Source organism: Daphnia magna, linkage group LG3, assembly GCF_020631705.1.
Source record: "Daphnia magna isolate NIES linkage group LG3, ASM2063170v1.1, whole genome shotgun sequence".
NCBI lineage: Eukaryota > Metazoa > Arthropoda > Branchiopoda > Diplostraca > Daphniidae > Daphnia > Daphnia magna.
The window spans coordinates 9,916,638-9,929,532 of record NC_059184.1 but is presented as its reverse complement, the minus strand read 5'-3'; the positions used below and the strand labels follow the sequence as shown (position 1 = coordinate 9,929,532).

General features: G+C 39.2%; 1 pseudogene; it reads left to right on the top strand.

The window, feature by feature from the left end:
* LOC116915844 lies at nucleotides 1-2,149 on the top strand (annotated as a pseudogene).
* The last annotated feature ends 10,746 nt before the right edge of the window (nucleotides 2,150-12,895 follow it).

Below are 12,895 nucleotides of genomic sequence, written 5' to 3'. Positions count from 1 at the left end.
ACTAGTGGGGTATCAAGTTAAGGAGAGTTTAAGAAATAAGGTCTTAGTCTAATTAAGCAAAAAAAAGGGGCAAGAAGGGGCTTCCCTTGGCGTTTCGTTACACTTTTATTTATGAAAATGTCCATAGAGTCTTCCGTGATATTCTCGGTAGTGGCAATAAACCAGTGGAGCAAATACGCAATCGCTTGACGGAAAGAAATAAGTATCTGTTACCAACCTCAGCAGATGGCTTGTTCTTGTCTCAAGCAGAAGATTTTTACACTCAAGCAGAGCTTATGGAGCAGAAAGAAGCCGGTTCAAAACACTTCTTGTTGGAATTTGTGGATAAAGGAGAAAGGTATCCAAAGAAACTCCGGTTTGCTAAGTTTACGTTGTCGACGGTGTTCCCCGACAATATTTGTTTGCTCAACAATGGAAAAGTTTTTGTTCGCAGGGAAATTTCAAAGAACCCAAGAAACAATAATTTAATTGTGTTAGGATTTAGATTTCAGTCCACGACTACGGCCTTTCAGCAACCATATCCATCATCAGACTACCCTTTACAAATTGTGTCTAAATTAGAAGAATATCTCCACGATATTTCAATCCAGCAAATCAAAGGGAAAATGTACGCGTTGCCTATGTCAATAAGTGGACAAGAGTTAATAAGTGATGAAATACCTGACATGTCGTGTAAGAAAACCAAGTGGTATGTATCACCACTATTTCACACCTTATATTAAAAAGCAATCGAATACAAAATTATACCATGCAATATGCAGTATTTAGATGATTCACAGTACTATAGAATACTAATTTGCTCACACGGAATCCACCTGAACGTTGAAGAAAGACGAAACACTTTACAGTTATAATCTTCTATTATGAGATGGCTGCGAGTTCACTGAAATTAATAAAACAAACAATTCTTGGGAAATATAAGAAAATGTAAATAGCGAGTGCATGATTACGCTTTCGAGATTAGCTGGGAATCGGAGATCCGGAACTACCAATCATACTACATTCCATAAACACAGCATTTTCGCGTTAGGGATTCTATTGCCAAGGGCAACACCATTCCCCACACTGAGAGCCACTGAGGCAAGCAGACGATATTCAACGTGGTCTGTGAGTCTGTGATGAATAACTTTTCATAAACGTTTAGTTTATTATACAATATGAAATCAAAACTGTTATTTGAATTTACCGATGGTGGAAACATTGAAATTTTCTGGTAAGTTCTCTTTTTATACAAGTTTGTGTCTTCCCAAAATAACATCTTTTACTCTTAAGTAAAAGATTAACCTGGGAATGTCTTTCTCTTAGAAGTCAGGTTGGAGTAATTCTTGAAAAAATCTGCCATATAATAATTATGAGAAAATAATTGCTGCATTAAAAGTTGGACAGAATGAAGAAAAGCAGTCTGTTGTTCTTCTAGCTACCATTTAAGGTTCTAAGATAACATGGTCTATGTATGCTCGATTCATTCTGAAAACTTTCGACTATGTTTAAGGAATTGAACAGTGTATTGGTAAACAAGTCATCATTCATTTATAATTCTTGGTATGTGTGTTATATAGATATTTTCAATATAGGTGGCCCCAAAGGAGGTTATTACGTAGCAGAGGAGTACTTTCCTCCATCAGCAATCTCTATGTAGCTAATGTGCCCAAGGAAACTCGTAAACTCATCCAAGCTGGTGCTGAGAAAGTCAACCAAACATTCAATAATGTTCGCAACACTTTTGGAACTTGGTCCCAGGTTTGAAGTGGAACTCTTGTTATTGTGTATAATTTGGTAGATTCATATCATGTTTATTTATGTACAGAAACTCAAGAATAATCCATCCAGAATCGACAAAGGCTAGTGAATAGTTCTCCATACACAAAAGGAAGAGGAAAAGACACTCCCAAGATCAAAACCGTTGTTGGGACGAACTCCAACTAAACTATACAGGTTTTTAAAATGTATCTGGAAATAATTAAAGAATTTAAAAACTAGTTACAGTGTTTCTCTATCTATTCAACAGCCCTTTTGGCATTGAGACACCATTGAATAAACGTCAGCGAAATCATCAGAGTTTTTACGGCAAACCTGGCCCGTAGTATCAAGTGTCGAAAATTTCTATTGTATAAATTATCAATTCAATAAACAATTTCTTCTTACTGTTGATAGGCTGATTATTTCTCAATTTATTTCCTCAATTTATCTCAATTTAGTAATATAAATTTCATACATCAATAGAAAGCGTAACAATCAGCAGCACATTTAATAATCAAATACCGAGTAATAACCAATAAGGTTGACTAACGGTAATTTTATGCTATGCATAAGAAGATACACCCCTTGGTTTCGTAGCGTTATCCGCCTGTGGCAGTCAGTGCCAGAGAATGGGGAAACAGGGGAAAGGAAGACTTTAAATTAGTTGTTTAATTCCCGCACAATGATGCATATTGAAACAATTGGGGTGATGATGTTTATTTAAATTTGACACCAATTACATTTCAAAACACAGCGGCAAAAACAAAAGGGAAAAGGTAACAGACGGAGGGAGGAAGACTGACTCACTGACTGCCTCGCTGGTCGACTGGTGACTCTCTTCTGCTGGTGAAGTTTGTCCGTCTTTTATATGGCAACGCAGAGAGTCGAATTTAAAGTCAAACGAGGCCAGGCGTGTTCAAAAATATAAGGTCGGCGGAAGAAGGCTGACTTTACCGTTAGAGTAATAAAAGTAGAAAGTCGGTCATTCGGGGCAACAAGTTTGGGGTCAAAACAGGGCAATAAAAGCAACGCGTTAAATTTTACCGTTTGAATTTTGATTTGGTCGGCGGATCCTTACATGGGTCCCCGTCAAAATAGATTGCGTCTCGCAATCTCTTTTCTCAACATAGTAAAACATGCAGTTCAAGAGAAGAAAAAGTAAGCCAGGAATATTCGAGGAGTTTTATCGCGTTGGTAGCTTTCTCAGATGGAATGGGAAATTTTTTTAATTTGGAACGAAATACAGCGAAGGAGAAAAGATACAGCATTAAACGAGTAGTGACGCGGACGTCTGGGAGCGCAGAGCTCAGTGTGGCGTGTTCCGTTGAAGGAAATACGTACGACTTTGAGCACGGAGCTCGATAAAAAATAATCTGAAGTAAAGTGTCTAAGCCTAGACGGTCTTTTGAAATCAGATTTTACAACAGCAAAACAAAGAATATGAAGAAAGAGTGGTGACGCAGACGGCTACGAGCGCGGAGCTCAGTGTGGCGTATTCCGTCGAAGGAATTTTTACGCCTTCGAGCGCGGAGCTCGATAAAACAAATCTGAAGCCAAAGTGTCTAAGCCTAGACAGTCTTTACGAATCAGATTAAAAACAGCAAAATAATGAATATGAAAAAATGAGTAGGACGCGGACGTCTGGGAGCGCGGAGCTCAATGTGGCGTGTTCCGTCGAAGGAAATATGTAACGCCCTCGAGCCCGGAGCCCGGTACAGATACAATTGCCTCTGCAAGAGGTGTGCCTAAACCTAGAACACAGCTTCGCAAACAGATGTGTCAATAAGAGAAGAAGCGAGATTATAACCTCAATAAAACTTCAGCTGTTCCAAAATAAAAAAAGATAAAGAATGGTTTGCATGAGAATGTCCTCTTTGGTTAAGTGGAGGTATAGAGGGGGAATAGAAGTGGAGTTGATTTTCTTTTGCCGTAGTCTATATAAATCTGGAGGTGTCAAATTCAAAGGGGAACTAGTTTTAGGTGGAAAAACTATGTAAGAGAAGGGGGGTCTAAGATAGTTAGGAAGTAAAAAGATCGGTTTCAAATTGTAATGTTGAATTTCCAATGTCGGTTTGGTCGGGTCTTCGCGTGGTCTAGGTGATGAGGGCTTAGGCGGCTGGGCAGACAAGCACGCACCGTCTTTGCGCAAAAAGCAACGGCTCTTTCGTGCAACCTCTGCTTCGTTTCTTAATTTTGGCCGTTGGCCATGGGCGATCAAAGACTCTGAAGGTTTCGGCTTGGTGTACGGCGTTTGAAGCGCGTTGATCGTCGCCTGGCGTCAAGTGAGCATCGTGTAGGATCGAGTGTAAGAACTCCAACTGGTCCAGTTTTTTCAGCCCGGGTTGGTCTTCGTGGTCACCAAGGTGGTCGGAAGTCACAGCGATTTTTTGTTCCTTTGTTTCCTCACTTGCCGACGTGGTAACAGCTGCGTTTTCGCAAGTTGGTTCAGGAAAAGGGATGGAAAAATGCAACTTACAGTCGTTTGAGGTTCCAACTCTGATGGTCGTATGAAAGATTCATCCGCGAATATGCTGTTTCCATTTTGGTGATTTTCCTTGTCTTGGTGTTTTTCCGGGTGGGAAGAGGCTTTCTCAATGGTGACTCGGCTTGCGACAATAGCAGTCGAAGAAACAGGTCGAGATATTTTAATTTTCAGTGTTTTACTTACAAATTTTTTTAGTTTCTTGAATTTCTCCAACCACAATGCCTTTATTTTCTTCTTTAAAGGTTTTTCTTTGATGTCGGTGACAGAATATTTGTCTTCAATTTGTGCCATCATCGGCGAAGAACTGCTGTAGTAGAGTTTTTGGTAACGCGTCCGTAACGGCCAAGACTTCGGTCGGCGGGTTCGTCCTCGCTGCCACCAGATGAAACAATTGGGGTGATGATGTTTATTTAAATTTGACACCAATTACATTTCAAAACACAGCGGCAAAAACAAAAGGGAAAAGGTAACAGACGGAGGGAGGAAGACTGACTCACTGACTGCCTCGCTGGTCGACTGGTGACTCTCTTCTGCTGGTGAAGTTTGTCCGTCTTTTATATGGCAACGCAGAGAGTCGAATTTAAAGTCAAACGAGGCCAGGCGTGTTCAAAAATATAAGGTCGGCGGAAGAAGGCTGACTTTACCGTTAGAGTAATAAAAGTAGAAAGTCGGTCATTCGGGGCAACAAGTTTGGGGTCAAAACAGGGCAATAAAAGCAACGCGTTAAATTTTACCGTTTGAATTTTGATTTGGTCGGCGGATCCTTACATGGGTCCCCGTCAAAATAGATTGCGTCTCGCAATCTCTTTTCTCAACATAGTAAAACATGCAGTTCAAGAGAAGAAAAAGTAAGCCAGGAATATTCGAGGAGTTTTATCGCGTTGGTAGCTTTCTCAGATGGAATGGGAAATTTTTTTAATTTGGAACGAAATACAGCGAAGGAGAAAAGATACAGCATTAAACGAGTAGTGACGCGGACGTCTGGGAGCGCAGAGCTCAGTGTGGCGTGTTCCGTTGAAGGAAATACGTACGACTTTGAGCACGGAGCTCGATAAAAAATAATCTGAAGTAAAGTGTCTAAGCCTAGACGGTCTTTTGAAATCAGATTTTACAACAGCAAAACAAAGAATATGAAGAAAGAGTGGTGACGCAGACGGCTACGAGCGCGGAGCTCAGTGTGGCGTATTCCGTCGAAGGAATTTTTACGCCTTCGAGCGCGGAGCTCGATAAAACAAATCTGAAGCCAAAGTGTCTAAGCCTAGACAGTCTTTACGAATCAGATTAAAAACAGCAAAATAATGAATATGAAAAAATGAGTAGGACGCGGACGTCTGGGAGCGCGGAGCTCAATGTGGCGTGTTCCGTCGAAGGAAATATGTAACGCCCTCGAGCCCGGAGCCCGGTACAGATACAATTGCCTCTGCAAGAGGTGTGCCTAAACCTAGAACACAGCTTCGCAAACAGATGTGTCAATAAGAGAAGAAGCGAGATTATAACCTCAATAAAACTTCAGCTGTTCCAAAATAAAAAAAGATAAAGAATGGTTTGCATGAGAATGTCCTCTTTGGTTAAGTGGAGGTATAGAGGGGGAATAGAAGTGGAGTTGATTTTCTTTTGCCGTAGTCTATATAAATCTGGAGGTGTCAAATTCAAAGGGGAACTAGTTTTAGGTGGAAAAACTATGTAAGAGAAGGGGGGTCTAAGATAGTTAGGAAGTAAAAAAGATCGGTTTCAAATTGTAATGTTGAATTTCCAATGTCGGTTTGGTCGGGTCTTCGCGTGGTCTAGGTGATGAGGGCTTAGGCGGCTGGGCAGACAAGCACGCACCGTCTTTGCGCAAAAAGCAACGGCTCTTTCGTGCAACCTCTGCTTCGTTTCTTAATTTTGGCCGTTGGCCATGGGCGATCAAAGACTCTGAAGGTTTCGGCTTGGTGTACGGCGTTTGAAGCGCGTTGATCGTCGCCTGGCGTCAAGTGAGCATCGTGTAGGATCGAGTGTAAGAACTCCAACTGGTCCAGTTTTTTCAGCCCGGGTTGGTCTTCGTGGTCACCAAGGTGGTCGGAAGTCACAGCGATTTTTTGTTCCTTTGTTTCCTCACTTGCCGACGTGGTAACAGCTGCGTTTTCGCAAGTTGGTTCAGGAAAAGGGATGGAAAAAATGCAACTTACAGTCGTTTGAGGTTCCAACTCTGATGGTCGTATGAAAGATTCATCCGCGAATATGCTGTTTCCATTTTGGTGATTTTCCTTGTCTTGGTGTTTTTCCGGGTGGGAAGAGGCTTTCTCAATGGTGACTCGGCTTGCGACAATAGCAGTCGAAGAAACAGGTCGAGATATTTTAATTTTCAGTGTTTTACTTACAAATTTTTTTAGTTTCTTGAATTTCTCCAACCACAATGCCTTTATTTTCTTCTTTAAAGGTTTTTCTTTGATGTCGGTGACAGAATATTTGTCTTCAATTTGTGCCATCATCGGCGAAGAACTGCTGTAGTAGAGTTTTTTGGTAACGCGTCCGTAACGGCCAAGACTTCGGTCGGCGGGTTCGTCCTCGCTGCCACCAGATGAAACAATTGGGGTGATGATGTTTATTTAAATTTGACACCAATTACATTTCAAAACACAGCGGCAAAAACAAAAGGGAAAAGGTAACAGACGGAGGGAGGAAGACTGACTCACTGACTGCCTCGCTGGTCGACTGGTGACTCTCTTCTGCTGGTGAAGTTTGTCCGTCTTTTATATGGCAACGCAGAGAGTCGAATTTAAAGTCAAACGAGGCCAGGCGTGTTCAAAAATATAAGGTCGGCGGAAGAAGGCTGACTTTACCGTTAGAGTAATAAAAGTAGAAAGTCGGTCATTCGGGGCAACAAGTTTGGGGTCAAAACAGGGCAATAAAAGCAACGCGTTAAATTTTACCGTTTGAATTTTGATTTGGTCGGCGGATCCTTACAATATCGTCGTTTACGTTTACGGATTTTATTTGCCTTTAGTTCAAGTAATTTATACCATGTAGTTAAGTGAAGAACACGATTAATAAAAAAAAATTTGTATTTTTCAAAACGACGTTTTGACTAAATATAGAACTAAATGTTGACTTGTTATAGGAGGAAGCACTTCTTTCACTTTTTTTCCACTTTTATACACTGATAGGGGAATTGTAAGAGGGTCAACACACCCCAATTCTTTTAATTTTTCGCAGTACAACTTCTTCTCCTCTGGGATTAAACCCTGAGCAAATTTAGAGAGCTTTAAACTACAGATACTTGTATCACTAGTCATAATACAGCATAATCGTGTAATCCAACATATGACAGACAACTTTTGAAAAAATGTGGTAGTCGTCTGCTACCGTTGAAAAACCTAGGGAACAACCACATCGGGCGAGCCAAATAAAAAGCGGCTGTTCACGGCACCCCTTCACACTGCAACGCACCGCTAGGGGGTCGGCTTGACCCATACTTAGAGATACTAATAAGGTTTATACATCTAAAAACTAAAAGAGGAAAAAACATTTTAACGTTTGTCATACGCAAAAAAAAGGGAGAAACTCCGTATGATTTCGGTACTACAAACTATACTGCGATTGTACCAGCTTTTCGTAGTAGGAAAGATAAAAATCAATTAAACTGGATTTTAGAAAACCTGTCTGACATAGTTATAATCAAACTTTACTTGGTTATTACGTTAGATAAGATTTTAAAGTGAAAATGGTGTTGAAGCAGAGCCTTTTGGTTGGTTACTGTGGTTTACGGCTGACTAATTGGATTGGCATAGCACCGGTGGGGATAGAATTGACTTTTTTCAGTTAAAAAATCTTTTCAAGAAGATTTATTATGCCGGCAGCAGAAGTAGCAGTGGTAATTGATTGAGGTTGATGAAGATCATTCTTAAATTATCATTGTTCTGCTTTAGCTTCTGCTAATGTCATTGCATATAATAATGACTGATTTCCTTTTGAATTGTTTTCAACACATCAATAGCTGATTCCTCATCAATGCTATTTGCATCAAAAGCTGTATTAAAGAAACTATGTAGTAAAATCACTACAAAAGGCCACTTGATCAATAACAATACAAATCTTACATTTTAATAAATATCGGGACTACTCTGTTCATGAAGAGCGGAGTAAAAAACATCAGATTTGCCTCCATACTGAATATAAAACAAATTTTGCCAAATCCTGACAAAGAGTAAACATTACAGAACAGAAGATTCCACACAACAACAAACTTTAGTGCACCAAGTCTTGTAGTCACCATTATCCAATATTGGTTGAGTGGTATTGAAATATTGAGCATGTGATGAGTTTTCTTTGCAAATTGTATGAATCCACACCTTTTAATTTTTTGTGAAGTAAGCTAACAGTAGAATTCCACCACCAACATATATAGAAATTTGTGTTTCCTGATTGAAAGAAAACTATAATTAGATAAAAAGAGCAACCAAGAAATTGTAAGGGCAAGTTGTAAGACCAGATATTCCATGTGTTCCAAACGCTTTTGGTTTGAATTATAGTCAGAAGTGTGACAATCTCATCTTTTAAATGATTTGCCACAGTTGGAACATTGCTTTGAAACAGTGCTTACTTAAAAAATTTAGCTAGCTGTTTGTGCTTCATTTCGTAGATATCGCTGGCATATGTGTAGAGGTTCAGCTTATGACGCCGGAGACAGGTGTTCGATTCCTGATATGATGATGTTAATTATGTGATATTTTTATAAAAATATCATAAATAAAGCTAAATATAATCAATAAAGCTAAATTTTTTTAGTAAGGAATGTTTCAAAGCCTTAGCTAAAATTTCCAACTGTCGCGTAAAAAACGCACCCCCTAAGGGTTTCAAAAATGACCTGACCTGTTACTTGCCCTGAAGAAAAAAACAAGGTGTAGACTTTCTGAACCCTGTCCTGTCGTGTTCTCACCCCGTCTACCCTACCCTACCCCTTAAAAAAAAAAAAAAAAAAACCGTAATCCCGCCAATAGATGAATTTCAACATTGAAATCACTGGTTGGATTTTTGTGCAGGATACTGTATATATTCCCTCGCAAACAGCCTGCGTTTTCCTTATGAAGGTTGCCGGGTGTCAACGCCATCTCTTGGTATTGAGTGCAATCTTTTCTTTTTAAAAAAATTTAACATTTACGTTTATTTTTTATTGCTACCAATGCGCCACGGATCCTTGGAGAGGTTTCCGAAGGTCTTTTTTGTCATCTGTAACTATGGATGTGAAGTAGACTTGTTTGTAATGTTTTAGTGTGTTTTTGCCATGAATATCGCAAAGTATCGCTTATTTGTGGAGTATGGGTACTTGAACAGAAATAGTACTTTTGCGTATGTTGGAAGACCATATTGAAATGTAGGCAATAATGGGATTGTTAGGCCTGTGTTCCGTTTGTGTTGGGGCGGTAGCTGGAAGTTAGATGATTTTTGTAATTGTAATACGGGGAATGGTTTTCTAGTTTTCCTTACTTTTAATATTGAATATGGGGAATAGTTGTGTGTGATGATGATGAGTTTATTGTTGCACAAAGTTTTTGCCAAAGACCGAGATAACAATTAACAAGACAAGTCGGATTAAAAGAGACTTACTGACGAAGACTGCAAAGAGACTCGAAGATGAACGAAAAGCGACTGAAACATGACTGACACCAAACTGACTGACAATTCTGAAAAGGGCAACATTTATACGAAGGAGCAAGGTCACTTAGGGTTAGGTGTCGCAAAGGGAATTAATATTTTGCGTGTAAATATAACACCTATGTGAAAAATTCACACGTTTGAAGGCCAGGTAGAAGGGAGATTTAAGACCGAAGACATCAATAGATGACCTATCGGCGGAAGAGGGGAAAAGGATTGTAAGCGTGGGAAAGGAGAAATGGATGTAAGGACTGCGGCTGGCCGTTCCTTACATAATGATTGGGTAAGAATTTTGTGACAGGAGGACGTTTTTGGTCGTTGTGGATCTCGGGGAAGTTTTTTTTAATTTGGTAAAGAAACCGATGGTTGGTGGGATATTTGTCTCTTGCCTCTTCGGAATGCTAGATGAATTGTCGTGATTCAACCTCAGCCATTTTGACGTTTATTTGTTGTCGCACCGCTAACTTTGATACGCATCTCGTCATGGGTGATAGTGCTATAACGGTAACTGGAGGCGAACAGAGCATTAGGGGTGTTGAAAATGCTGAAGATGGGGGTTTGGCGAAAGCCACTGAAAAGCTGTCCGTGAAAAGCTCGCAAGAAGGTGATGTGTATGATTCCATATGTCCTTTGAAAGTGAACGCTATCAAGTGAGTTGTTTTGTGATTTTTATTTGTGGAATGTTGATTGTGATATTTTTTTTGTGTTATTTTTTTGAAGATTCGGGGTCACTGTACTCACAAGTCTAAAATCACGTTGTATGAATCCAGCTAAAGGGAAACCAGGAACCATGATGAGTTATGATTTTGAGGACGGTAGCGGAAAACAGATTAAAGTTGTAGTTTTTAATGATGCAATTAGGATATAGAGCAGTAAAACATCCTGCGTTGCGCGTTTTCCACAAATGCGAAAATCTCATTTGTGTCCAAGTTGGTCTGCTGCGGCTGCAGCTTCTTATGGAGAAACCATCTTCTTCACGTTAAAAATTAAGTTTTCATAACTATAATTTAGATTTTCCCCTTTTCTTCCTAGCAGTGGGTACCCTATTCATCTTTTCATTTCCCAATATTTTTTTCTATCTCCAGTTCTATCTACTTTATTTTTATTTTATTTTTGTTTGTAAGTTGCTCGTCTCTTTTAGCCGAAGAATTTCGTTTGCTGCCAGAAATTCGTCTGCTACAAGGGGATGAACAACAAACCATTCACAAACAATAGCTAAATAAAAAAAAACCAGATAGAACTAGGACTAGAAAAAAAATTGGGAAATGAAAAAAATGAATAGGTACCTCTGCTAGGAAGAAAAGGGGGAAAATCTTAATTATATTTATGAAAACTTATTTTTTAACACGAAGAAGTTGGTTTCTCCATAAGACGCTTCAGCCGCAGCAGACCAACTTGGACACAAATGAGATTTTCGCATTTGTGGAGAACGTGCAACGTAGGATGTTTTACTGCTCTATTAGATCAAGAAGTTGTTGTTGGGAAAAATTATTCCATCTCTAAAGTGGTTATGCAGAAGAGATTTTGTAGAAATGGTTTCTGGTTATTACAATTGTAAGCTGCGGTTTTTACACAGCCAGGTAATGTCGTTACGGTTTGCTTTGTTTTTGCGAAGAATAGTTTCTCGATAATTTACCTTTTTTATCTCCAAATGTTCCTCATCCTGCTGGTTGTGCTATTATATTGAAATGCGCTGTTGTTCTGAGTCGGGAGGGACTTCTAAGTCTGAAAAATTGTCGTGGGTGAAAAAGTAGATTGGTTATCTCTTCGCAGAGATGAGTCACCCGCTCCTTTGACAACGCTGCGTGGTGAAGAAATTATAAGGAGAAGTCCGATCTAAGAAAGATACGGGGATACGCAGTCCGGAAGAGGAGAAATTCACGCGACGGTATAAAACGTTACCCCGAATCTGCGTGGGATGATTCTCCATCGAGCTATATTATTGGATTTCCCTGATTTCCCAAGAGGTCTTCAGACGCTTCTCCGAGTCTGGATAAATTGTTATTCCTCTTTTGGTTTTAGTAAAACATTGTTTAGTTTAAGCCATCACTTGTTATAATATTTCTTGTATGCAAATACACATTCGTGTGACAATATACAGGGCTCATGGATGTTTGTTTAAATTATCAAGTTTGTTTAAATTTTAAAGCCACGTTTCGTTTGTTTGAATTTTTTAACCATTTATGCGATGTTAAACAGTTTAATCTTAAGACTGATGCTATTCAAGTTTTAATTAGCTGCTTTGATGGTGGCAAGAGCGTCATGCGTGTGAGTGGTCGGTACGTTGAATATGTTCTATTGATGAAAGATAAATGTTAGAGAAACAGGTGATTGAGGGAAATTGAAAGAAACAGATTGTAATACGGCTTTTTTGTGTCCCTTTATGCGGCATTTGGAGCCTTTGTCCGTAAGATGGCACGTAAAATATTTTTCATTAGCTAAAAGCAAAACCGCATTTAATTAAATATTCCATCCACAAATTGTTAAATCTGGTATAGGAATATTTAAAATATTGTGCGGATGTGTTTAACTTTTTGTGGTGTGGACTGTTCTGATGGGATGTAGCTATGTGTGTGTGATATATAGAAAGCTCTACGTGACGTGTCGGGGACAGTATAGTATAATGTTGTTATGGTGTTGGGTAGTGATGGTGTTTTCGAGGATTTCCTCGAAGGAGCTAATAGCTTATAAGGGTAAGTCCTTCAAAGGTCCAATGCAAACCCCTTTGAAAAGGTTGTGAGTGACATTATTTGATATTTTAAAGTGTTTTTATTTTGGGTAAGTCGAGGAGGTGGGACCCAATAACAGTAAATTATATTATTCGTTGTTTTTTAAAGTTTGATCCACACAAGAAATAAGCAAACGCCTGACTACATTTTTTTGTTAACTATATTTATCTGAAAGTTAAGCATAGTTTGCATTTACAAGATCCCGAAAATGGAGCACATACTAACCAAATAGAGGGTAAATTAATTCATATTTAGTCTAATAAGTAATAAGTTAATTTTTCTTTCAGGGTTGTGGAATTTAGCCAAA